The 27,759-nt window shown below is 39.5% G+C and overlaps 1 long non-coding RNA gene and 1 pseudogene across 1 annotated transcript; both read right to left on the bottom strand.

Moving 5' to 3' along the window:
• Positions 1-1,560: 1,560 nt before the first annotated feature.
• On the bottom strand, positions 1,561-3,194 carry LOC148937045 (uncharacterized). The gene is made up of 2 exons (XR_016138702.1): positions 2,038-3,194; positions 1,561-1,940 (listed from the first exon to the last, which is right to left on the bottom strand). It is a non-coding gene; the product is annotated as an uncharacterized LOC148937045 (long non-coding RNA).
• A 7,342-nt stretch (positions 3,195-10,536) lies between these two features.
• On the bottom strand, positions 10,537-15,075 carry LOC148937044 (uncharacterized; annotated as a pseudogene).
• Between the last annotated feature and the right edge of the window lie 12,684 nt (positions 15,076-27,759).

Here is a 27,759-nt window from a genome sequence, read left to right as displayed (position 1 = left end):
TCGAGGACCAGCGTCAAAGACCGAACGTATCTCAGTTTTTGCATATACATTGCCCACACGTAAAAGACTTCAATACAATTATTCATGCAGTTATCATTTACATACAATATAAGAATTATATTTTAATCAAAATACAATATAATAATTATATTTTAATTATAATTGTTATACTATACATTTGTATTATTATTCTCCTATTTTTATTCCAGTAAACACAAACTATAAAAGTAATATTTCAAACATTAACGTATAATCACTAAAATTTTTTTATGTCAATTATTTGGTAAATGTTTGAAATATTACTTTTATAGTTTGTGTGTACTGAATAATATGAGAATAATAATATAGATGTATAAAATAATTATAATTAAAATATAATTATTATATGTAAACACAGATGTCTATACTAAACTAGATGCTAACATGTCATTATCAAGGTAGCATGGCTTGCATCCGATAGGGTTTGCGAGAAAATGGCTGCTGCCGTCACATATTTAAAATAGATATTGCGTGTGATATTCAACAAAATTTTATAATAATTATTGTTTCACTCAAATAAATTGTGTAAATTACAATAATAATATTTATTTTAATTATTGAGTAATCAAAAAGCCCATTTAACTGTGATAAATAATATTTAAAAAATATACATTAAACTTAATATTGTTGTACCGCGGATGGGCTACAACGTTAATTTTTAGAGATAGTCGGGTCCGTTAAGCCTAAGGAGTTGGGACTCCGAGCAGGATCGAATGAATGGAAGGAAATCTTGAAATCACTAACACACTTTCTTTAGGATACTTGATTTATTTAACAACTGCACAATTTCTTGGATTGCTTATATTATTTCTTTCACACACGGTTAAACGTCGGCGGGCGCGTATCGCGTTACTCTGGCGGCCGTCGACCGAGTATGTCACCTGAGACGTTGATAGTACGGCTCGCGTGAACTTCGCTGTGCTCGTGTAATATCTTGCGCGATTATAGTAACGATTCCGAACGACACGTAATGTTTGATTGATTCCCGACTCTGACTATTCCGCCTTGTGTAGCCGGTTATATAGTTTGATTGATGCCTGGTCAGCATTCTGATCGTTTGCGTCGATCGGTTGCGTGATATTGATCAATCAATATCACGCCCGATTTGATCATCAAATTTAGGAATTTGCTGATCAGCTTTTTCGCAATGTTCTCGCGATGCATTTCTTCGGTCTTTCGAAAGACTGGTCGCGATTTCGGCGATCACACATTTGTGTAATCTTTCGAAAGACTTTTCGAGGTTCGTGCAACCTAATTTTGTTGCCATGCGGACTACTTTTATTATTGGTTGTAGGCCTGGCTACAACAATATATATTAAAATTATATATCACGCTAACATTATATATATATATATGTTTATAATATAAAAAAAAAACATAAAAAACTATAAACAATTGTTTCATGAAGAGAATATAAAAGAGTTTGCAGAACATAAAAAAATGTAGTTCAATAAAAAGGAAAATAAGAAAGAAATAAAATATAAAAAAATAAAAATAAAAATTATTACAAAAATTTAAAAGTTAATTGTTATAAAATAAAATGAGTTTGATCAATCAATGACGTTAATTAATTGGAGTAATATCTTTATTCAATTTATTCGAGTATGAAAACATTCTTATTGCCTACATATCGCAGTTTTTAATTGAACACAGTGTGGAGTATCTATTCCAATTTCTAATTTGTCGAAACATCTAGTACCTAATGTAAATACATTTATATTTAATAAAATTTTCTTCTGACTCTATTAACAACTTTATTTTATATACCTTTGTTACTCTATTAACAACTTTATTTTATATACCTCTTTTTAGAATCTGCGTATGGTTGTCTTTTGTTGAAAGGAAAAATTCCAATATTTTGAAGCCATTTTTTCAAATAGTCTTCTTTTTTAAGTGGAAATCTAAAATATTAAAAATTTCGTTTTCACTATAATCTACAAAATTGCATTAATCACTATTTATGTTTCATGAAACATTTATTATAAATGTAAAACTTACTTAAATACCATCTTTTTTTTATTACGACATTTTTTGCAACAAGATGCTGGCATTTTTATAGCAATTTAATGACCATACACACACTGATGCTGTAAAATTCAACAAATACACGTCATATATATATATAGGATCCGCCATGTTCTCGCATACAACCGGAAATCGCATGTGACGCAAGTCCAAAGTCCTAGTTAGCAATCTAGTTTAGTATGGGAGCGTCCCGTTTGACCACGTTGCAATTGGACACAGTCACTTACAGCGACCGATGCCTGGAGATTTTCTACTGAATCAACCAATCAAATAATTTTATTTTAAATTGGCCAATCGGCAACGTGGGCAATCGGGTGCCATCCGTTTAGTATAGACATCTGTGTAAATGATAATTGCAATAATAATTGTATTAAAATCTTTTACATACGAGCAATGTATATGCAGAAACTGAGATGCGTTCGATCTTTGACGCTGGTCCTCGGAAAGTAGGTGCAACGATAGTCCACGGATGGCGCGCTCATCTACTCCTAGCTACAGACTATAATCAGAGGGTCAATCATGTAACTTTACGTGAAATTTTTCACTTTTCATTTTTCACTTTTTACTCTTTATTTTTCACACCTTGACATTTCACGTGAAACTTTTCACAGCGATTATGTATGTAACTTGGATGTGCGGAAAGCGAAATCATGAAACATAGTTTCATGATTTTATAGCTAATGAAAATTATTTTATTGATACAGTATTATATATATCTTTTAATAACCAATTGTATACATACACTTAATCCTAACGCAATCCTAATCTTCTCTAAGTCCGAAACATATTTATTAATTCCCTAGATTAATTCCGCCTTTCCGTCACCAAGGTACATGGCGAAAAAGTTCACGTGAAAAATACACATTTCACATTTTCACGTTTGAGAGAGTTACATGATCCCGTAAAATCGTACATGATTGTAAATTCACGTGAAACTTTTCACTTTTCACATTTCCGTCCTAGGGGAAAAGTTACATGATTGACCCCCAGAGACTGGTCACAAAAAGACAACTTTTGATTGGTCTGCCATCTTTTGACTATTCCCACTTAATTTTAAATATATTAATTATATTAATCTTAAATATTATAATTTAAAAACATAAGCGTTTTAAAGATAATAAAATGTGTATATTTACAAAACTTTACTTTACATAATTATATTACCAATTTATTAATATATTTATTGTATTATTACATATTATATATTGTATTTATTAATATATTTGCTTTAATTTTAACGATTTTAAATTTATTACTATTTATTTATTTTTTATTTATCTTTTTTATTTATTTTTTTTCGCTATTTATCTTTTTCAACACAAGAGCAAAAATTAATATAATACTATTATACTACTGTTACACTATAATATTATTTTTAACTTTTTGATACACAATTGTCAAAACGATCCTTTGTGAAATCAAACAACGGCAGCTATTTACAAAGTTAGCGCAGCGAGAGAACCCATCGCGGAAAAGCGTCAACAATAAACTTCAAGGAAATTTCGAGAGAGCAAGTATTGATATCATACCTTTTTTTCGAAAGGATTATTATACATATTATTATTATAAATAAACTTTATTACTATATAAAATAAAATTTAAGTAAAAAAATGAACATTCACCCATTTTTTATATTAATTTATCACAATTAATTAATTTATGACTATATTTTGCAATTTTAGCATCTTTATTATTTAATAATATATTATCACATTTTCCACGTGTTTAATAGATATGCACAATACACTTAAATAAATACACAAGCAAAGTAAAAAATATCGCTATTAAAACACGTTATTTACTACGTTTACACGGCGATGTTAAACCGGTTTAGTAACAACCGTAGTTAGTGAAATCTTGCGTTCGATTGATGTATTCTTTTAAATCTAGAAATGTGCTCCAATTAAATGCAGGAAATCACTAATTGCGGTTATTACTAGAGTGAGATGGTATATATTTCTTTCTCTCTTGTAGGATTTAGCCAAAACATGGCGGATCAGAGTTGTGGCCAGTCTCTGATTGGTGAATCAGAATCGTGGTCTGTGTCTTATTGTAGTGTCTCTAATACGGCACGGTTCAATGCGAATTGCGCGTTGTCACATCGCGGCAATATCAGAACGCGGCTTTAGAATTTAGGAGAATTCCTTACCTTGGTTTTTTCCCAGCTTCCTGTGAAATCCTCCACCTAGTTGGTCGAGCCCGGAATAAGAAGACAAGGCGATTGGCCCGCGGGTTGTGACTCCGTTGCTACGAAGTGTAGCGTGGAATGCAGTCTAAATCTTAGCGCGTACTCGCGAACGCGGAATTTTCGAATATTTAGGGGAGCTATAGTCAAAGAATCAACAATCTATTACACTCTAATAATGTTTAATGTTCGAGATTTAATTGTCGTTACACAGGGCTTAATGAAAACTAACTAATACTAGTGACTTTCTATTAATCTAATTTATTTACTCGAGATTGAACTTGAAGCTAGATAGAGACACTTGGAGGAATTCGAGTTATTAATTCGAAATCAAAACTTAAAGCTAGATAGAGACACTTAGGAAAAGAATTTGGACTACGGCTGAGGATCGAGTTTTAGATTCGTTTGGTTCGACGCGAATTCTAAGACTAACTGGAAGGGATGGTGTCCCCGCACGAAGAGATATCGGTGGGGGCCCGAAGTGCCCTATTCTCGACGCCTGGTAACATAGAGCGCGCTGCTTGACATAAGTAGGTATTGAAAGAAAAAATTTCTTCCGTACCGACTACGGACGTGACATCCCCCCCTCTGCCCCCCAAAAAATGTTGGAACTTGCTATTCCAACATTTTGTCTACAGAATAAACTTATTACTATTATGCTGAATTTGCGAATAGGATCTTATTTATTAGCTAACCTATGTATTATTACTATCATTATCTTAAATCTGTGTTCATATGTTATATGAAAGAAAAGAAAAGTTCTAAGCGGTATTTTCATCTAAGTAATGTCTTAAGTTTCTATAAGTATATTCTTTGTTGATTTTCCTGTCCGTCGAAGGATTAAACATTCGAGATGACTCGTGTTTTATCGGGAGTTCCTCTGGTGCAGTTGGGTCGTTGTTGTTGGACTTGATATGCCCGCTGCTCGGTTCTCCATCCATGCTAACCGGCTCAGGTACAGTAATAAGTTCGTTATTGACGTCCAGATGGCCGCGAGCAAATGCATGCTCCAATCGTACATAGAGTGCAAGGCGTAGATAATTGTGTCAATGATTAGCTTGATTAATCGGCCTATTATGAAAATGGCAAGGCACTTGTAGAGATACAAACATTACAAATCCCTGCCACAGTCGTTGGCCTGCGCTTTCTGCAATTCGTTCGAGGGCTTCCTCGTCTAGCAAGGTTATCATCGACACGCTTTTGCGTGGAATTACTTGGCCTATCTCTCCCCTGGCGAGGATGTTAAGTGTGGATGGTTTCTCCACAGGGAACATGATGTGGTTCTCCAGGCGATTTAAATCTTCTGTTGTATAAATTCCGCTTGTTGCTAATGAGTCTGGACTTATATATTTCCACTTTGGCTGAGTGAGCGGTTGTAGCATCGGAGGGGAGCTAGAGCTTCGATGGGTCTATTCGTAATTTGGAATCACGTATTTTGTATTTTGTACATAGTGGAAAGCAATTCCATTGTAGTCTCGGTGCCTTTTCTCAATAGGATGTGGGAACGTGGCAAAAAGAAGTACGAGGCGTTGCGATAGGTTATTGATAGTTCGTTATAGCACTTCTCGGTATGACGAATCTTGCAGTCTGTTGCTACGCATTTGATGAGATGTATCACTTTTCTGGAGGTGACTGCTGTGTATCCAGGTGTCTTTATGATTTTAAAAGCCATTTCGTCGAGAGCAATGCTAGAGAGAGAGAGAGAGAGAGAGAGAGAGAGAGAGAGAGAGAGAGAGAAAGAGAGAGAGAGCGTTTTGGAGGATCTGTCTTTCTAGTGCGCATTTCTGTTCCATTATATCACGGTAGAGAGTTCAGTTGTATTTTGACGTGCTTCTCGTAGTAAATATATAAATATATACATAAATGAATTTAGAGTTGACGTAAGAAAAGATATCTAAATTGTCAACTGAAATACGAGACTACGTTGCGAAGGTGCGTCCTTGCTGTGTTTCTAAGATGAACAACTTGAGATGTTCCATTCGGAGGAGTTTGTAGCCGCAAAGATTAACTTCATCTATTTTGATTAGTGCGAAGATCATTTCTCGTGTAGTTACTGTGTATATTACGGGTGAATTTTGGTTATCCTAAGGCGAAAGTTTATTAGCTGCATCTTTGTAAAGAATATCATAGTGTCGAAATGACAGTTATCTACCGTAGTTACCGACCAGTATATTTCGGATCCGTCGGTATCATAGTATATAGTGCCAGATATAGCACAATGGTGCCAGAGGGCAGGATAATCTCTCTTGTAGATCGCTTTACTGACGCTTCGAAAGTTCCAAGCATAAGCTTGATAGATACTTGAACAACAACGTTATCCCAAGAACTGTACCCGTCGGTATATGGGACGTCGCTGCACCGACCGTCCGCGGTGATGCATCCAGCGAGCGTAACGCTTCGCCAGTTAGTGTTTCGAGAGATCCAGTCGATGATAGTAGAAGAAATGGTTATCGTTCCGCTTTCGTGTACCCTTCGACATACATCAGCGCCCAGCTCATGTATATACTCCTTCCGTTGTGGGCGATGGAGACATGCGAATGCATGCCACAATAATAAATCGTCCGATCAATTGTCACTTTACACTGCACTACACTAATTTTATTAGTATTTGTAGTCGGATAACTGTAATAACTGCACATACACCTCCTCTTGGCAGGGTTCAATGTCCTCCACATCACAGGTGCCAATTATTAAGAGTGAAAGTGTAATGTTTAACTTTTCGCCATTGCAAATCATATCCTATGAGTCCGTACGCTATCACCGGTATTGCTAGCATCGCGAGTACTCGAGCGAAAAACATATTGTCTCTAGTGTGTCCTTTGTTGGACTGAACAGTCTTTCAAAACTTAGGCTAGTGTTATATTTCTACCGTGGCGCTAGTAAGGGTTCCTCTTCCCCCTTGCTGAATCTTATCCTTATGTACTAACTTAGATTTACCGGTACTTATCGTTAATCTTATATTGCTTTCACCTACTAACTCTAAAATTTCATACGGCCTGACATATTGGTCGTCTTCTTACGCGGTTCTTTCAACAAGTATACCTTGTCGCCTATCTTAAAATTTTGCGGGTTAAGTTTCTTATCATAATAGCGTTTCGACCTTTCCTTTGTCTTGATTAAATTTTCGCGAGCAATTTCTTGCAATTTCTCTTATTCTGTTAAAAAGATCGGCCAGGTAGTTCGCATAATTCATTTTGACTCATTTCGATATCAGGGTCGCTTGAAGATAATCGTGCAATTTTCCCGAATACTAGTTCGTATGGAATGTATTGAGTGCCCTCGCTTATATTATACGAGAAGCATGCAAGTTTCAGGTAGTGATCCCAATTGTGGTTTTTGTCGACAAACGATTTGAGGTACTCCCAGAGCACGTGATGCGATCTCTCCACGGAACCGTTCAACTGTGGACGATATGCCATCGTTTTAATTGAGAAATTCGGAATTTTTGCGCTACCACTCGCATAAAGCTGTTTACAAAATTCGTGTCCTGGTCGGTGAATAACGCTTTCGATGCACCGAATGTACATATAAATTCATTTGTAAACTCTTCGGCGATATCGGCAGCAGTCGTCTGTTTGAACGGGAGCGTTCCAGATGCGCACATTTTCAATCGGACACATCACTCACATCAGCCGATGTCTAGGAATTTTCTAATGAGTCACCTACTCAAAAATTTTTTTATTTAATCGACCAATCAACAATGTGTCCAATTGGACCTCATCCATTTGAACGGTATTGCTAAAATTTGGTCAAAAGATCTTGAATTGCTAGTATTAGGTGTACAAAAAAGTTCTGAGCTTTTTTTGTAAAATTCAATTTTTATTCAAAAACAAACAAAAAAATATTAATCAGCGAAATATTCTCCTGCATCAACGACCTTTTGCCATCTTTCCAGCTTGCGAATTCCTTGACGATAGAAGCTCACCGGCTTCGAAGCGATAAAGTCATCAATGCATTTTCGTATCTCTTCAAATCTCACGAAATGTGTATCAGCCAATGATGCTGCAGCGACCGGAATAGGTAGTAATCGGAAGGCGCCATTTCTGGGCTATACGCTGCGTGCGGGAGAAGTTCCCAGCCTAACGCAAAGATATGGTCCTGAGTCGCTTTCGCAACATGTGGTCGAGCATTGTCATGAAGCAAGATCACTTTACGACGTCCTTGGCCAGTAAATGGCCTCTTTTCTTCTAATGCATCGCTCAAATTGGTCAATTGTTGTTGGTAGCGGTCTGCCGTGATTGTTTCACCCGGTTGTAACAACTCGTAATACAACACACCTTTCCAATCCCACTAGATACAGAGCAAAACCTTCTTGGCATGGATATTGGGCTTTGGCGTCGATATCGAAGGTTGACCAGGGTCAACCCATGATTTTCTACGTTTATCATAAAGAATTCACTTTTCATCGCTTGTAATGATTTTGTGCAGAAAATCTTTTTTCCGGAACTTTGAAAGCAAAGTGAGTGCAGTGTCACGTCGGCAATTTTTGTTGTCTTCGGACAATTCATGCGGAACCCATCTGCCTTCCTTCTGAACCTTTCCCATCGTATGTAAACGTACGGAAATGGTTTGCTGCGTAACGCCAAGCTGTTCTGCAAGCTCCTTTTCAATTTGCGCAGAGTTTATATCCAGCAGTGCTTGCAATTCGTCCGTTTCAATCTTTTGAGGGCGTCCAGCACGCGGTTCATCTTCAAGACTGAAATCTCCTTGGCGAAATTTTTGATACCATCTTTTACATGTAGTATGACTTACAGCGTTCTCTCTATATGCAGCACAAATCATTGCAGTGGCTTCAGCAGCATTTTTCTTCAAATGAAACGCGAAATGGATGGAAAATTGAATATGTTCTTTTGTTATTGCCATCGTGAACACTACTGATTTTTGAGGTTATGTGCATCAAACGCCAAACCGTATGACATTTTAGAAGGCCAAATGTCAACGCTTTAAACCCGCAAAAGGCGGGAAGATATATAAAATTTAAATTGTTATTTCGGTTGTATGAAATCTAAAGCTCAGAACTTTTTTGTACACCTAATACGCGTGACCCATATATCCATTGGTAGCAGACCCATTATATCCATTGATATTTTGTCGAATGTCATCCGAAGTGTCCATGAGTACCATCGGCTGCTTAGTTTTAATCCTAACTAGTTTTTTCAGTTGACATTCGCGACAGTTTCATGTTTGGCCAGATGTAACGCTTTAATGCGGTTACAAGTTTTTGTTACGCCTTTGAGTCCGCCTATTACTGACGCATGATTTTCTTCATTTTCATGAGTATTCTCGTTTCTTTCGCTCTCCGAAGAAATAGAAATTACATTATGGTAGACAAAGAGTTCTATGGAGTAGTCACTAAGCATTTTATATATTATATTCTGGAGAGTGTTTCACGAAACGTTATCGGCGTTCTCCTTACATATATTTATCTCTCGCAATCTAAATTCTCCGATAACATCGGCTAGTGAACTGAGAGCTTCCTTTATGGTCACTTTTTCGATGCTTTCTGATGCGCGCTCTTTGATAGTTAGGGCAATGATCGGGTTTTGTTTCTATAAATTACTCTAGCACGACCCAAAGGGGCACATTTGAATTGGGGTAACAATTCTGCATTTTCTCTTAAGGATGTACTGGCGCTAATAACATTCTAACATTGACAATACCTTGAAAATTTAATAAATTGTTTCTATTTATTACCTGAACACATATCTAAAACCTGAAGTCGATTCTCTAACTGGTTCACGAATTATTTAACTTTTAATTTTGCATGAGTTCTTATGGAATAACAGGATATTTCCACTTATATCAACGAAATTATAAAAAAGTAACATTGCCAATATTCTGAAACTTTATGAGTAAATAAAATACTAAGCAATGTTTCTAAAAAAATTCATATCGATTCACCAACCCGTTATCGAGATATTAATGATAAAGCAACACACAATTCCGAAAATTATAACCATATTTCAACTGATCAAAACGTGTGACAACAATGTCAACAGTATGAGAAATTAGCTTCCAGGAGTGTGCTAATAATTTTTCGGACCCACTACGATGCGCAAATTTTTAATTCAGTACAAGAAAATTAGAAATCCCTTTTTTCATAATGTTTATATTTTTATGTATGAAATATCAACAAATTATAGAAGTTTATTAAATAAACATGAACAAAAATATTTAATACTATCATTTCGTCAATATGTTAACAAATCTTAATTTATCTTATGATATATATATATCTTATGATATATATATATATATATATATATATATATATATCTTTTATGCATATATGTTCTTATATATAATATATTTATAATATATTTTTTATAATCTTATATATTATTTGGTATATTGTTTTTTGTGTATTATTTACTATATTGCTTTTTTGTGTATAAATTAATGTTTTTCGAGCCAGTTGAGTCAATCAAGAATTTTCGCAATTGACCTTTTATGATTTTTAATATAGTATCCATGTACTTCATAAAAGAATTATTGATTATTTTACAATTGATTATTTATTTATTATTACTTATCTATTTATATTTATTTATATTTATTTACTTATTTATTATTTATTATAATCAAAAAGTATTCATTTTCCCTTTTTAAAAGGAAAGAAAATGTAAGAATGAGATTTATAATGAAAATATAGTTATAAAATTATATAACTATATATTAAATATTATATAAGTTATTAAGTATTATATAATTACAATAACTGTTCAATGTTTATATTCAATGTCTGTTATATTTTAATGTCTGTTATATTTCAATGTCTATATTCTCTAATGTGAGTTGCCGTTCCAACTCTGCTGCGTTCTGACAGCTTTCCTTCGCAATGCTCTCTGTCGCCTGTCCAACTTCTTGTTCATATCTCTTGAAATCGATAGTTGGAATATTTAAACAAGACAAGAGTTTATTGAGGTGCGTATGTCTTAATCCACTGTGAAGAACACTTTGAAATACAATTAAAAATAGAATGGAGTTTATGTTTATATTGAAGAGAGAATCAGGAGAATCCACTGAGCCATAATAAAATATATAGAATATTTAAAAAACTTTTTTGAATATGGCAAACGCATTTATGTGAACTGACTGATTACTGCTTTATTTATCAAAACGAGACAAGTGTCGATTTGCCTAGCTATGTTGTTACCCGTGGCAACTGAATTCATGAGTAGACATTTATGGCATCTAATCAACAAAATTGAGCCCAAGCTTTTGCGCATTTTTTTCTATATATTGTAAAGAAAGAATTTCCCTGCATGACACGCATCACAATTGTTCAGCGAGAACGGAAAATTCAACTATGCGGCCTTCCGCATAGTCCGGTTGCGATTCATTTTGTTGTTTTGAATCGAGTTTCGAGTTTGCACTGATTTTTTTTTCATTTATGATCTTACAGTTTTGACTTTGTTTTAGCCTTTGTTGATACACCGCTTCACTTACTAATTTGCCTTTCCAGCGCCTTCCCTTGCATTTCGGCATTTTTCACAGTCGATTTTATTATATCACATTTCACTATTCTGTAGTACTTAACCTAACTCGCATTCAACTACGAGACCGCAAGGGGGCCAATCTAGAGTATAGTGCGATGTTGCCACATTTATTACTGATATTAAGCATTTTATTTTGACTTGTATAAAGTGCTAAAAAGACAAATATTATGTCAGTGGCATTTGTTTACGTACTTTATGTGTTTTTAAGTATCATTCGATATTTAATATACATTAAATGTTACTAATATGCGCCATGATTTTTCGTTTCTTACAGTTGATTACAGATAAAATTCACGTCCAAAAATTTTTTGCCGATTATAAAAATTGCAAAATATACAAATATATTCAATTGTAGTGCCAAATATCATATTAACTACTATTATTTAAGTTTACACGATACAAACACATATAGTGCGTATCTTAACTTACAAAAATATAGAATTTCATAAATTTCAAATTTAAATAACTTTTGTCTGCTGTATAACCAGAACATCCTTAACATCCGGGTCCCTTGATCGTAGGGAGTGCCTCGTTCCTTCACGAATATTATTAGATTATTTTTTCGTGTTAAAAAATTGTCACTAATTTGTCTGAAGATTGGTTCTCTAACATTAGTAAGGTCGTACGGCACGTGAGTCGGGTCAAATGATTCTAAGTCGTTATCGTCGTTGTCATTACCATTATCGTTGTCGTCATCATTATCGTCGCCACCATTGTTGCTGTGAATATCTTGATCGTATTCATGTGACAATTCCTCTCTTAGTTCTACAGGGGATGTTATCGTTAGTGGAATATGGGGATCGGTCAAAGGTTCAGGCGAGCAGGATCGGCCCGAGGAATTTTCTTCTTCCTTTCCGGATTGGAATTCGGGATCTACCTACGTTTTTGTGATAGGGAAAGTTTCTAACGGCACTGGATTTTTCGATAATGCGTCAGCGTTGACGTTGCTTGCGCCGATTTTATATGTAACTTCATATTCATATTCGACCAATTTAAGATGCCATCTTACAAGATGCGACGTTGGGTCTTTAATTGAGTGTAACTATATGAGAGGTCTGTGATCCGTTATTAATTGGAATTTTTGACCATATAAATAAGGCCTGAAATGATTGACGCTATGAACAATTGCCAATAGTCCTTCTCAATGGTCGAATAATTCTGTTCTGCTGAATTCAATCGCGACGTATACGCAACCGATCTTTACCGATTGTACTTTGGCTAAGTATGCCTCCGATTGTACATTTTGATGCATTTGTAGTTACTATAAAGAGTTTAGCGAAGTTGGAGTGTTGGAGAATTGATTTCGAGTATAGAAGTCTTGAGTTAGCCGAATGCCTGCTCTTGTATTTCTGATCATTCGAAAGGGGTATTTTTTTTTTATAAGGCTGTCAAGGGACGGGCTGTTTTCGAAAAGTTAAATATAAATCTGCGATAATAGCCCGCTAAGTTTAGAAACTGTTTTATGGCTTTTGCGTCGCGCGGCCTCGGAAAGTTTTCTACCGTCGCAATCTTTTCAGGGTCAGATTTTACTCCGTGTTCGTCGATGGCGTGGCCCAAATAATTCACTTCTTTACGAAGAAATTCGCACTTATCGAGTTGTAAGCGCAAGTTCGCTTTGTGTAATCTCTCAGCTAATTTTCCGAACTTAATCGCATGCTCTCTAAATGAACTCGCGTAAAGGACAATATCGTTCAAATAAACGAAGACTTCTACGCTTTGTAGGCCAGATAAAACTTGGTCCATAAAGCGCTGGAAGGTGGCAGGAGCGTTCTTAAGCCCGAACGGCACGCGATTAAACTGGTAATGACCATATAGAGTGGTGAAAGCTGTTTTCGGTGCGTTCGTTTCGTGCATGGGAATTTGGTGAAATGCGGATACTAAATCGAACACGCTGAAGTATTTAGCGCTCCCTAACTGGTCCAATATTTCCGTAATATTGGGTAGGGGGTAGGCAGGTCTCCGACGGTTTCTCGTTCAGCGCGCGATAATCTATCATCATCCTCCATCGTTTATTGCCCTTGGAGTCGGACTTCTTGGGCACGATCCATAGAAGAGAGTTGTATGGAGACTCTGAAGGGCTAATGACGTCATTAGCTAAAAATTTGTTAATTTGTTTAGTTATTTCCTCTCTATGGATCTGCGGGAATCGATATTGCTTAGTGTAGATTGACACGTTATCTACAGTAACTATTCTATGCGCAGTTGCGTTCGTGCAGCCCAGGTTATCGCCGGATAGATGAAAAAGGTCGTCGTATTTATTTATCAGGCTCGAAACATGTTCCGCTTCAGCGATGTTCAAATGCTCCAGGCAGAGGAGCCCTTGAATAGCATGTGCGCGGTCATTGCTCCCTATCCGCACCTATCCGATAATCGTTTTCGGTATTCGAATTTGTTTTGTCTCTAGGACAAGCGCGAAAGATCTATTCGATTTATAGAAGTTCGACTACAAGTAGTGGAATTTCTTTATCGATGTCGCCTGAGTTTACGACGCATGTATAGGTGTTACCATTACGATTTGTTACGATCGCCTTATCGTTACGATTTGTTACGATCGCTTCACCGAGGTATAAACCGTCGCCAATATAGACTCGCGGGATATATCCAACAGAGGCTTCCGTATTTGAAAACCGCCGCAGAATCGCGACGATTATGCAAATTCAAAGAAATAATGCCGATACTGCAAGAATGCAGGCCATGAAATAGAGGAATGTCACAAGAGACAATATAACAATAATAGGAACAGGGAAGCGGGAAACATGTGAGATCCGCCACGTACCACGGATTTTGACGTAAAATGTCGCGCGAGATCGCGCGGGTATTATTAGCGATTCGCGCTGCGCGAACGGGATATGGATTCCTCACTCGAGATATTGCTGTGTAAGATTTATTATCATCGCATGCTTGAGGAAATCGGAACCTAGAATTCCTTCTTGAGCAATAGGAAAGCCATTAGGCACTACATAAAAAATTATCAAATATCCTAAGTAAGAAATAGTAGATGACCCGAAAGTTTTTATTTGTCCCTCCGTGATGCCGCTAAGATAAATTATATTATTTCTATCGACTGGGGTCCCGGAGCGCAAATTACGTTCCTTATTCCTTATTCCTTAATTAGGTTGGGTGCGGCGCCCGTATCGATTATGAATTCAGTTTCACGTGTAAGCCCGTCAGCGCGTGGGGGTGGTCGCAAGAGTTTAGGGTTAGTGATTCGGATTTCTCGTCGTCGCTCATTATTTCGATCGGGTTTACCGGACGCGTGTGTCGGGGAGATCCGCGCGCGCTGCGTCCGCGGTGCGTGGCGGATCTCGCATGTTTCCCGCTTCCCTGTTCCTATTATTGTTATATTGTGACATTCCTTTATTTCATGGCCTGCATTCTTGCAGTATCGGCACTATTTCTTTGAATTTGCATAATCGTCGCGATTCTGGGGCGGTTTTCCGCCGTAGTCATATTCGCGGTCCGCGTGGAGTTCGTATTTATAAGCAGAATCTCGCGGGAAGGCATGTTGCTGTCGCGGAGGTGTATATCTATCGTACATCCATGCATCTCGTTTAGTCCTCGTATTATTACGTCCTGCTATATCGGAGGATGATTGTCTGTTAATGTCTAAATCTATTTTTCCGTCGGATTACCTTTCGTGCGGTCTACTTCGTTTGGCCAAGGTCATGACGGCCGTAAACGCATCGAAAGGATTATAATAGTGTTCGGACTTAAGTTGGAGGCGGAATTTTAATGGCAGGCCCTCGCAAAATGAACGTGCTGTTAGTTCGTCGATCTCAAGTGATAGCGTGGTCCAGCGTCTCTCACCGTCTAATATAGCGGCTCGTAGATCTTTACCTGACTTATATAATCTAGTATGTTCTCATTATATTTAAAATACATAGAAGTTAAATCACTGCGGTATTGGGCATTGGTTCTAGGTGAGCCGAAAGAGCAATTCAAAAGATTTCCTAGTTGCGTGATTGTTTCACATGACTCATGCTGAACGACTATAAGCCCACGCAATTTCGCAATTAGCATTTTCGTTAGTAACTTTTCGTAGTGCGGGGATATGGTGTCAAGAGCCTGGCAGCACGCGTTTACAAATTGGGAGAAAGGAATATTATATTCATTGAAGTTGGGAATGCAATCTGTGACTTTGTGGAGCAGGATACGCGGAGCCGGCGTAGGGGAGTCGAAAAGTCGTAAAAAATTTTTTATTTAACAATTTTTTAATAAGATTTTTTTATTAACTTTGCGCGACTTTTTAAATAAAAAATTTTTTAATGAAATATTTTTTTATTAACTTTGCGCAACTTTGCACTTTTTCGATATAACTTCAAGCTTTAAAATGGATTATTTTCATAGAAAGAAGTGTTTAATACAAAAAATATTATAATATATAAATTCAAATTTATTACGAACTTTATTTTATATTTCGTAAAATTATTTAATATTTTATATAAAAAAAAGTAAAGAGAGAATTACCTTTCAAAAAATGCTTTTATGCTTTGTTGATCCACGATGATTGATCCGATCAATGTTGAGACAGAGATCACTGATCCGGATTAGTCTAGGGAAATTTAAAAAGTCTATTAGTTGAGTGCCACTGCTTTGTCCGATCAGAGATCTGATCATTTGTCGTAAACATCCTAAGATTTAAAAGGTACATGCGGAAACACCACCTGAGTAACTCCGTGTATCTCTGTTTAACATTCGATGAACAACAAAAATAAAATGATACATAGAGTCACTCGGGTAGTTTTTTTCGAACATAACAAGTAATAAGGAAATCAACGTTATAGATTTGCGAGAGCGTCCCGTTTGACTACGTTGCGATTGATCACAGCCACTCATAGCGGCCGATGCCTAAAGATTTTCCTCTGTTCAAATGCTATGAGTGACTGGTGATCAATTGCAACGTGACCAAACGGGTCCCACCCTGGATTTGCTACTGCTTATATTACTGCCTTATGTTCTTGACTGTTATTGACTAATTTGTTTACTGCTTAAGTTTTTTTGCCACGGTTCTAATAGCGAGCTCCCCGAATGCTATTAACGCTATTAATGCTATTGACTGCTTGTAGGTATATTCCAAACGGTGATAGTTTGACTTTTTTTGTTTAGCTGTTGACTGCCATATAACGAAGAAGTGTTTCAAACCCATAATCTAACAAAGATGTCGAGATGTTTCATTAAAAAATTCAAGACCGTAGTAATTCAGGCTTTTTTTGTTTCTGCTTAATCAAAAACTTACTTATAATAAGCAAGAGCTATCAACTATGAAACGTATATATTTCGCGTTGAGAAGTTGGTATGCTGAATCTTCTTTCCTTGTTTCACATACTTTATAATTGTAATTTAAAACTCTTTCTAACCTTTATGATTTTTGTTTTAAATATTGAATAAAAAATTAAATAAATAATGACAATATTGATAACCAATATACAATAATATATAATTAATATTGGGAAGATTTTTAGCTGAATAATTATTCTTTCGAACTTCGAATCTTTATGATATGAGAAAAAAGATTACAGATTACATAATAAATATAACACATAAATATTTTGATACTTTGCATGTAAATAATAATAATAAATCTTAAAATATTATATGTAATAATTATAAAAATTACAATAAACTTTTTTTCATTTTAAACAATTTTTTTTTCTAAAAAAGCATGACTCCGATAAGTATCTAAATAGAGTATTTTAGAATTTTTCACATTATTTTGGATTTTTTCAAATGTATTCTTTGGCCATTTTGCTGCGATAAAGAATAAAAGAAATTTGCATTACAAAAAAATAGCAAACATTTATGCAATATTTATAAAAGTATCAACACTATTGAAACATGAAGGTATAAAATACAAAATACAAGAATATAAAAGCGAACAAATAAGATTTATATACAATGCATACAGCGTTTCTATAATTTTTGTTTATTTTTGCATTATACAATACTACAACATTTTATAATATTACACAAATTTTCCGAATCTCGCGAACAAAAGTAACACTTGCCACTGTTGTCCACGTGCAAAACGGAGTAATAAATTTTCTATTTCCTTTTCGCAACTTAACTTAATCGGATATGTGTACACACATATGTGTACACACAGAAACGGGTACACTCACAGCCACTTACAGCGCTTGAACAGTGGAAAAATTCTAGACGCTGGTCCCTGTGAGTGGCTAGTAGTCAATCGGAACGTGGTCAAACAGATGTCACCCCACAGAACAGATAGAAAAAGAAACTGTGACGCTTTAAGAAAGTACGAGAACAAGGAAATCCAGCATATTAATTTGCCAACGCTAAACCGCTTTTACTTTTCACAGTTGATAATATTTTCCTATTATAGACGGCTCAAAGCGAAAGTAGGCGTAGTTTGGCAAACACACCATGTATTCCTTCCATCATGGATATATCTCATCTGCGCATCTATCTCGAAAGATCCTGTTTTGGATGCTCTGCTTGCAGTACTGCGTAAACAAACACCAAAATGAATTTTTATTAGAATAAAGAAAAGAATCAGATACAAATAATTGATCCAAGTAAAATAAGAATAATAAGATATAATTAAAATAAGAAAAAGAAAAAATAAAAATAAAAAATAAGAATAATAAGATATAAATTACAAAAAATTAATATCTAACCTTTAAGGCCCGATTCCACAACTCGAGTTAACCGAAATTTAATTCGTTGAACTCAGTTTAGCACATTTATGATATTCCACAACTACCTTAAATCTTCGTTAATGTTCACTTGCTTCAGTTAAAAATGAACGCTCGATTCTGAGCATTTAATCAGTTTAACTAAGCTTTATGATCGTGGCGCTACTGAAATTGCTTTTGAAATTGCTTTTTTTGAAAAGCAATAACATATTTTCTTTTATGCGTCACTCTTGAACGTTCCTCGTGCGTGAACATTATTCTGGGAGATAGTCATGGCAAGGAGATCTCAATGTCCCCCGATACGTGGAGGGAGCTTCTCGAGCAACAACACGTTCTCTCGAAGTATCTGCAGAGCCAACGGAGAACCATCATTTGCGGCTCTGTTGCATATCGGAAATATGACCGTGCATTTCGGAAGAATCAACAACCTGACGATATTACGCCTGGAAACATCTGCGGCTCGCTTGGTTATGTCGAAGAAAACGGTGAATAACATGTTCGAGCTCGAGCATTGCGTCAACTCGTTATCTCGTTGACTGAAGATATTAGAAAAGATCGACGCGAAATTGGCGCGCTTCAAGGATATAGCGCGTCCACCGCTAAGGATACGGAGAACGTCTCGAGAGCGACAGTCATACGCGATAGCGATGCTTTCAATCATAATATTATCGATTGCGAACTCGTTGCTCTATTCTTTGGGATGTAAGATTGAGATGAAATAAAATGAGAAAGATATTAAAAAAAATGTTTTTTTATTTGTACTTCCGCACGCATTTATGTAAGTGATACGATAGAATATCATATAGTATTTATATTTTTCAATATTAACTCGATACTATTTAATATTTTGATACGAATAATATAATTAATAGTTTAAAACAATCTGATATATAATATGATATATGATATGATATGATGATATGATATGGCATGGCATGGCATGGTGTGGTATGGTATGGTATGGTATGGTATGGCATGGTATGGCATGGTATGACATGGTATGATATGATATAATATAACATGATATAAATCATTAACGCGATTATTACAATTCGGTGATACATTCCTCATTTCGACCATCAGTCGTACAACTTTCATACGTTCTCCATGGCGCAATTCTTCGCGTGACGCTCGCAGTGGAAGGCGTGAGCGTCGTCCAGGGTGTTCAGCCCTATATCCTCGAAATCTACGTTGATAGTTTCGACGATTATGTCGTAGTCCGCGATGTCACCGAGAATCTCCTCCAACCACTTCTTCTTCTCCAAATCTTTGACTCGTCTAGGCGCGTCTCGCGATCAGTCGCACATGCCGCTTCGAATCACGAGTTTCGAAAATCTGTAGGCGACGTCGTCTAATCATCATGGCCGTCGCTCCACTGCAGACCTTGATGATTGGCGGTTACCCAGCACGCTCTAGATTTCTCCGCTTTTGTAAAAAGATTCCAGGGTATCGCTTCTCGAAATACTCGATGAGTTAGCTCCTTTCCATTTCTCAATATCGCCACCTTTTTAACCGTAAATTTCTCCCGAACGATAAAACCTTGCAGATCGACAAAGACTGGTACGTTTGACATCGTCGCGAAACGGGGAAACTCGATACCTTCGCGCTTCGCTCTTCTTCTTTATACGTTCATTACCGATATCGCATACCAAGGGAAAATCATTTCCTATTTTACATGAGTTTACGTACGACATTCGTCAGCGGGTTATACTCTATCACTCTATCGTTAATGATGAGACAATAAGCCGTTGTGTTAGCCGGAACGTTCTCCTTGCATTCGAATTCTACGCGAATGTCGACGGTGGCGCCCTTGATCGATTCGTTCTGGCGAGAACAATCGATGACCACGAGCGGACCGTATTGCAGAAATCTGGTGATAGTCATGAACGGTTCGCAGGTCTCGCATCCGTAATACGTCTTTCGAAATTTCAGATACATGTAGTATGGCGAACTTGTTACGCTCGAAATCTAGGTTCATATCGTCGTAGGGATAGAACTCGGAATTCAAATAGAGTTCATATCGTCGTAGGGATAAAACTCGGAATTCAAATAGAGTTTTACATTAATCAGCTTGCAATTGTCGAATTTAGAAACATTTTCCGACGGTACGTTTTTCCTTCCGGTCTGTAGCGCGAAGATCATGGTTCGTATCGCGGTTTCTCCAATTGCGTCGTCGCTTTTACTGCTCACGAATGCTTGATCGTACTTTACATTGGAAATTCGTACAGATCCCACGAATGAAAGTCCATGCTCAGATATTGTCCGCTCTCCAACGTTCACAGAAGCGACAGTTTATTGACGTTCAATATCACATGGGGCATTCGCCACTGTATCCTCAACAGCGTGATCTTTGGTCTCTAATCCGGATGCGTCATGACGCAATTGTTATCGTTACGAGCGCGTATCAGAATGAGTTCGTGTCGCGCTTATAATCCTCGCAGAAACCCCGAGGAGTACGTTAAGAGGCACGCAAAAGTTGAAATCGTCTAACGCTATAGACGAAATCTCCCATCCGGAGTTTTGTAAAGCTCTATCTCTCTCGTAGCTCAATGATATGTAATTTTTCATCAAGATCGTTATTCCGACGTTTCTTTTATCCAATTAAATACTGGTGCTTTTATTTCTTATCGATCTCCACGCCATTGAGCTCGTATTGAGTCTCGTCGAATAAATGCGATGCAGTTGTTGATTAGCTTCACTTTCGTACTTTTCTTCATCGTACCTTCCTGCGCCATACCTTCCTTCGTGTTCTCTCTCGTCGCGAACTTTCCCTTGATATACAGAAAACTTTCGCAACGTGTACAAATCCTGCTGCTGTATAGATATTCGTCGCTGTATCCAAACGTGATGTTAGCATACGGATAAGTGTGGGTCTCTATTCTTACGATACGATTGTCAAAGATCGGGGCATCTTCGATACTTAAAATGTCGCTCGCTATGTCGATTCTTCACGACGAAATCTAAAGATCTTAAGAACGCGACGTTTGCGGCGTTCAACTCGTTCGCTTTTCCCTCGTGCACTTTCCTTGTCGCGTCATTCCGCGGTAGGATCGCAAACATAGCGCTCCTCTCGCGTATGATTCATTCAGAACAAGCATCTTTTACTCTCGCGTATCTTTCTATTGCCTTCGTCGTCGCACGTGAAGTCGCACCGTTATCTCCTCTCCGCGAAAGTCGATCGGTCATCCTGATCCACGACTCGAAGCGTAATATCGTTTCGCGCGATAATCGGGAAGTAAATGACCGATGTCGGAGCGTTCGACAGTTTATATTCTGGAGAAATTCGGAGAAAACTCGTGTATCGTATGAACCGGTTCGTCGTTGCTGTACGCACCCGCGATGATATTACACTCCACCCAAATGATGTTCATGATATTCACGGGTCCGTCGGACGTATGCCATTTGTTCGGTCGTAAATTCGCGCGTACGCGCGACGATGAGAATCTTAGGAGCGAACCAATGTTGTTCGATTTCGCGAAGTTGACTCGATGCTCGCACCTGATCTCGCTTTTCATGGTGTTCTCGTTAGTGCGAATGATCAGAGGCCGCATGCCCCTCTCGCCCTCGTCGCTCTTGTCGTAGATAATCTCGTCGCTCTCGTCATCATCGCTCGTCCTCTTGCTCTCATCGATCCTTCGTCTCTTAAAGATAGCAGCGTTCAGATATCTGTCTATCGCGCTCAACTCGTACGAACTCTCGGGAATCATGATTGTTTTGTCGTCGTCGTAATAGAACTTATTATTTGTGGAATCGACATTCGGTATAGTATTATATGTCTCGAAATTTGTGAGACCTAATTCGTAATCGTCGTCACTCAGATCTATGGCGGGAAAATAGCACGCCGTGAGAAGGCTACTCTTTCCGGTGAACGGCTCAGCGACATCGCGATTGATTCCCGAGAGAAATCGCAGGCACAAACCGCAGATGTTCTGATCGATACGTCTGATACGATTCGCGATTGTACGTTATATTTACGTCGTCGCCGAAATATCTCTCGGCGGTCGAAGATTGCCGAAACCGTCGAAGTAAATTGCGTAGTTGTCCTTCTTCGCGTAAGCGACCCAGTGAGTACCCGAACCCGTTGAGTCGTCGATTCACAATGCCGCTCTCGTTGCGTCTTCGACGACAACGCGTTACGCATAAACACTCCTCTGAAGAAGGATATTCGCAGACGACGCACCGAGCGGCTCAGCTGCTCGTTCGTCGTGATGCCGGAGAATGGTATTAAACGATCAAACGATCTTAACGTTTTCCTTCCACAATTTTTTTTTTCATTCTTCTCGTCACACCGCTGCCACGTTTGTAAGGCGCTAGGTGCAATCCGTGACTCTCCATCGCCCGATTGTGACGTTGCAATTCCTCCAGTTGACGCCGAGCGGTTTTACCGGCGTTCACCGCCTTCGCGATGCCCGCTGCGCCACCGATCAAAGAACCGAGCGCGTCTAGTATCGGAAAAATGAGCAACAAGCCTCCGCGTTTTGTCATCGGAAGTATCCTCCTCGTCGTCTTCCTCTTCTTCTTTTTCAAACCTATACCCAGCTTTGTTTTTGCTTTCATAGCCGCTCATACGGCGATCGCGACGGTCTTCTCGCCGAAAATAGAATCTCTGGCCGTTATACGTTCGCGCGCCTTCTCAGCGAAAACTCAATCGGCGGCGTGACGATCGGCGAATTCCTTGTTTCGAGTAGGCGATGTGCTCGTGGCATGCCGCGTCCAACGGGTTGACGCCTCGATCGCCGCGCGCCAATTGCTTCGCGAGACGGTGCCGGGTCCACAAAATTGATACCCGGGAATATATAGTTCGAAGGGAAGCGCGTTATCGCCGTATCGAGTAATCCCGCGTCGCTGAGCATTCACTACAGTTCTTGATGAGAGGCGCTGGACCGTCTATGTGCGATCGTTGCCATGGACGATTGTAATGCTCCACACGCGACAACGTTGCACCTCGGGATCCGCTCTCAGATGATCATATCTATTCCACATTAGCTCGTACCTGTCGAAATCGCGCACGAGAATGATCTTCGGGATAAGTCGCTGTTCGGCGAATAGATTGAGAATATCGCGTTTGTCCGTCAATAGGGGAAACATATCGATCACTATACGCGATCGAATCGCTATCAAGTATAAATAGAGCGATTATCGGTCGCATCTCCTCGAAGCGAGCGCAAATACGAGTAAATGCGATTCGTTTGACTATAAGTCGTCACCGACTATAAGAGTATCCAATCTTGACCGTAAGGCTCGACGAATTTTGGGCGACGCGGTCGGGAGAGCGCACAAACACGGCCCTCTACTACCGAACACGATACGTTGCATCATTTGGCCCTTCCAATTGCGGTAAAATGAACGTGATAAGCATGCTCGAAAGCCCGCACGGCGTGCGTTTCGAGAACGTGTATGTCTACTCGAAATCTCTGCAACAACCGAAGTATTAATATTTGGCGAAGTTGCTCGAGTTGATGGACGAGATCGGCTATTGCGCAATCGCGCATTCTCGAACAATAGCGACGTCGTGCCACCGAGCGAGGCACTTCCTGATTCGATATTCGTGTTCGACGACGTGGCCTGTGACAAGCAGAACGTGATCAAAGAATATTTCGCCATGGATCGACATTCGAACATCGATTGTTTCTATCTCTGTCAGACGTACGCTCAAATTCCGAAACATCTGATACGCGACAACGCGAATCTCTTGGTTCTGTTTAAGCAGGATGACACTAACCTAACTAACCTAACTAAAGCACGTTTACAATGAGCACGTGAGCACGAATATGATCGTACAAGGATTTTTGCGTCTTGTATCGCGCGTGTTGGAAACGCAAGTACGGTTTCGTAATCATCGATAAGGACAGCGCGTTAAGGAACGGTAGATACAGACGAGGATTTAATGATTTCGTCGTGGTGTAGAGCGATCAGTTGTGCAACGATGAACGTCGACGCTGCGGCGAGTATAGACGTCGACACTACGGCGAGTACGGACGTCGCTCGATGAGAAAAAACGGCGCGAGAGATCGCGAAGACTCAAGATCTCTATACGTAAAAAGCACAGAGCGTTAAAGGTGAGATAGAGGAGAAGATCGCGCTGGAGAAGCGACTCAAACCGATCAGCCGTTGAAACGAATCGCCGAGAAACGCGCGAGACGAGTCCACCGAGGGAATCGACCCGATCGCATTCGTCGGCACTAAGAGGAAACGCGAGACCGACGACGAGTCACCAACGAAGAGACGCCTCTCGACGAGATCGTCCTCGATCGCGATAGCTAGTCTCGCGACTAGAAGCAAATCGAAAGAATCGATCTCGAACGCGCAATGGAGACCGTTAGGTCGCAAATATATGGGCGTGCTTTTAAGCGGGGACAGACAGAGCGAGATCGACCATATTTACGGGGTGTACTTCGACGAGGGCGACTCGATGCTCGGCGACAAGCAATTCAACCGACGACAGCGTGATCGTGGGCGATATCCGGATACTCCGAGCTTATATGAGTTGATCTTCAAGAGATTCCCCGACAACGTCATGTACACGGAGAACGATAAGCAAACGTACAAGAGTATACTTGATTACGAACGTCCATCGGCGTGGTCACAACGTTCTAGGAAATAAAGATTTCAAGTACAAGCATATCATCGCGCCGTTTTTGCTTGATAGAGACAAAATTGGCACTGGTACTGGTAAGACGAGAAAAAGAAGGATCGATTATATTACATCCGCTATGTGGGTGAGAGACAAAAGAATCGAATACGTTCACTGGGACGATCCCAACGAGCTAGTCGACTGTCTTCGATTGCTCGACGCTTCTCGACGAGCGGACTCACGACAACGAGATTCTATCGATAATCGAGAAGCTTCGCGACATCGACGCGATCGAGTAAAACGCGGCGCGCACTCGCAGCGGCCGGTATTCCTGTTATGTTGGTGAACAAGTTCGGAAGACCGTTGGAGTTGTTTGACGGAGGCGACAGGGTACGCTCGCGACCGTTGATCGAGTCTCTACGTCGTTACGTACATAACAACGCGCTCTGTCGACGATTACTATGACGCGAGAGACAGAACCATACGGCGTTTAGCCGCACCGAGAATTGATAATGACGCCACGAGGAAGAGCTACAATAGCGCGTTTTGAGACCCGGAGATGAAAATCTCCGAGAGGAGAAGCTACGCGAACGAATTCTCGGCGAGCACCCGGCGAGCGTTGCTGTCGGAAACGAACGAGAGCACGGCCAAGTCGATCGGCGAATTGGAGGAATCTATGGTGCGAGTAGCCAGATTGTTTCTAAAGTACGATTTCTAAATAAGATCACTGAGATTACGAGGAGATTATCGAGCGTAGTAGATTCGTCACCCGCGAAAGCTTGATGTCCCTGAACAAATTCGGGAAGTCTCTGAAGAGGCAATGCGACGTCGACGATCGTCCGACGATCGAATCTCTACGAGCGTACGTGCGTCACAACGCGGCGGATGATTACGATGTCAACAGATACAAGATACGACATCTGAACGTGCCGATCGACGACGCCGACGTGACGACTAAAGGTTACGTCGACGACGCGCTTCGCGTAAGGAGCGAGGAGTCGAAAGCTCTAACGAACGAGCTATGAAAACAGCTGAAAGATATGAACAAGTGGATTCGGAATATTTTCCTATAATATTACGACGTAGAAAGCGAAGTGGACATTCTGCGACACTTTGAAAAGAAGAGGCCTCGCTCGTCGATCACGACAAACAAATAGAAGAGACGAGAGACGCGATGAGCGAGATCCAAAAGATCGTCGATGCTCAAAAGAAACGGACGCGAAATCTAAAGGAATTCCTGCGTCAGATCGAGGAGAGGAGGGAGACCTCGCTCGTCGATCTCGATAAACGAATAGAAGAGACGACAGACGCGACAGAACGAGCGTTCGAGAAACGGTACGAACTGCGAGCTAGAGATCCAAAGAATCGTCGAGACGTTCGGCGACGCTGAGGAGAAACAAACGCGGAACTTAGAGGAATCACTATGAAATCTAGAGGAATCCCTGCAAAACGAGCTTGACTCGTCGTCGACGAACCGTGAGAGGATCTCGACGGACGTGAAGAATCTCTCGCGTAACATGATAGATCTGATGAGAATCGGCGAGAGAACTGATGGACAAAGCGGTAACGAGAGAGATGCTGGACAAGACGCTGGCCTCGTTGAACGTGAATAAAATGGTAACTAGGAGAAAAAGATAGACGAATTACTAGTCACGCTAAAAACAGATATTCCAAATACCATGAAACACGCGATTAATGTTTGGAACGAGGAACAAGAGTGAACGCGCGAAACGACGAGCACAAATAAAACTATCGCGAATCGCACTTCCTCGTAAATCAACGATGAGCGTCGGGAAGAGGAGACTCGTTGAGGAGCTTCACAAACCCGCGCGAAGAAACTTTCCGCATCGTCGCGTCGTGGTACGCGGTTACGACGATCTGTGGTAGGCCGATGTCGTCGAGATGCGTCCATACGCGCGACAAAACAAAGGTTACAACTATGTGATGACGGTTATCGACGTGTTGAGCAAGTACGCGTGGGCGGTGCCGCTGAAGAGCAAGAGCGGAAGCGAGGTAGCCGTGGTATTGTCCAAGATATTTTGCGACGACACTCGACATCCGCGAAATCTACAAACGGACAAGGGCAAGGAATTCTACAACGCCTCCGTAAAAGCGGTTACGGACAGGTACGGTACGTCACTACTCAACGTACTCGGTGATGAAGGCAGCGGTAGTAGAGCGATTTAATCGCACGCTCAAGAACGACACGTGGAGGCTTTTCACGCTCAACGGATTATATAGATGACTCGACGCTCTACCGCGTTTAATCTCGGAGTATAATAACCGCGTGCATCGAACGATCGGAATGCGACCGGCGGACGTAACTCCCGCCATGCCAAGAGACTCCTCTCCACGGTATACAGTCATTTGAAGATCGCAACCCCCGCGAGGTTCAAGGTGAACGATCCGCGTCAGCAAATTCAAAACGATTTTCGAGAAGGGACACCTAACTGGACGACCGAGATTTTTCGAATCGCCAAAGTGCAACGCACGAATCCCGTGACGTATCTGCTGAAAGACTATCGCGGAGAGCCAGTGGCCGGAGGATTCTACGAACACAAGTTACACAAGTTACTGCGAGTTTCCAATCCCGATATCTACTTCGTAGAGAAGGTGCTACGTAGAAAGGATGATAGAATTTTCATCAAATGGTTAGGAATAAACAATAACTTTTGGATACATAAAACGGTAATGAATAAAGAATACAAGATATCTTACATGAAATGACTTATTTATTCTACATTGATAAAAATATTTATATTACATTAGTATCTGATAACG

Source organism: Pogonomyrmex barbatus, unplaced genomic scaffold (genome assembly GCF_055798465.1).
Source record: "Pogonomyrmex barbatus isolate J1 unplaced genomic scaffold, ASM5579846v1 scaffold17, whole genome shotgun sequence".
Lineage (NCBI taxonomy): Eukaryota > Metazoa > Arthropoda > Insecta > Hymenoptera > Formicidae > Pogonomyrmex > Pogonomyrmex barbatus.
This window is presented reverse-complemented; position numbering and strand designations above follow the sequence as displayed.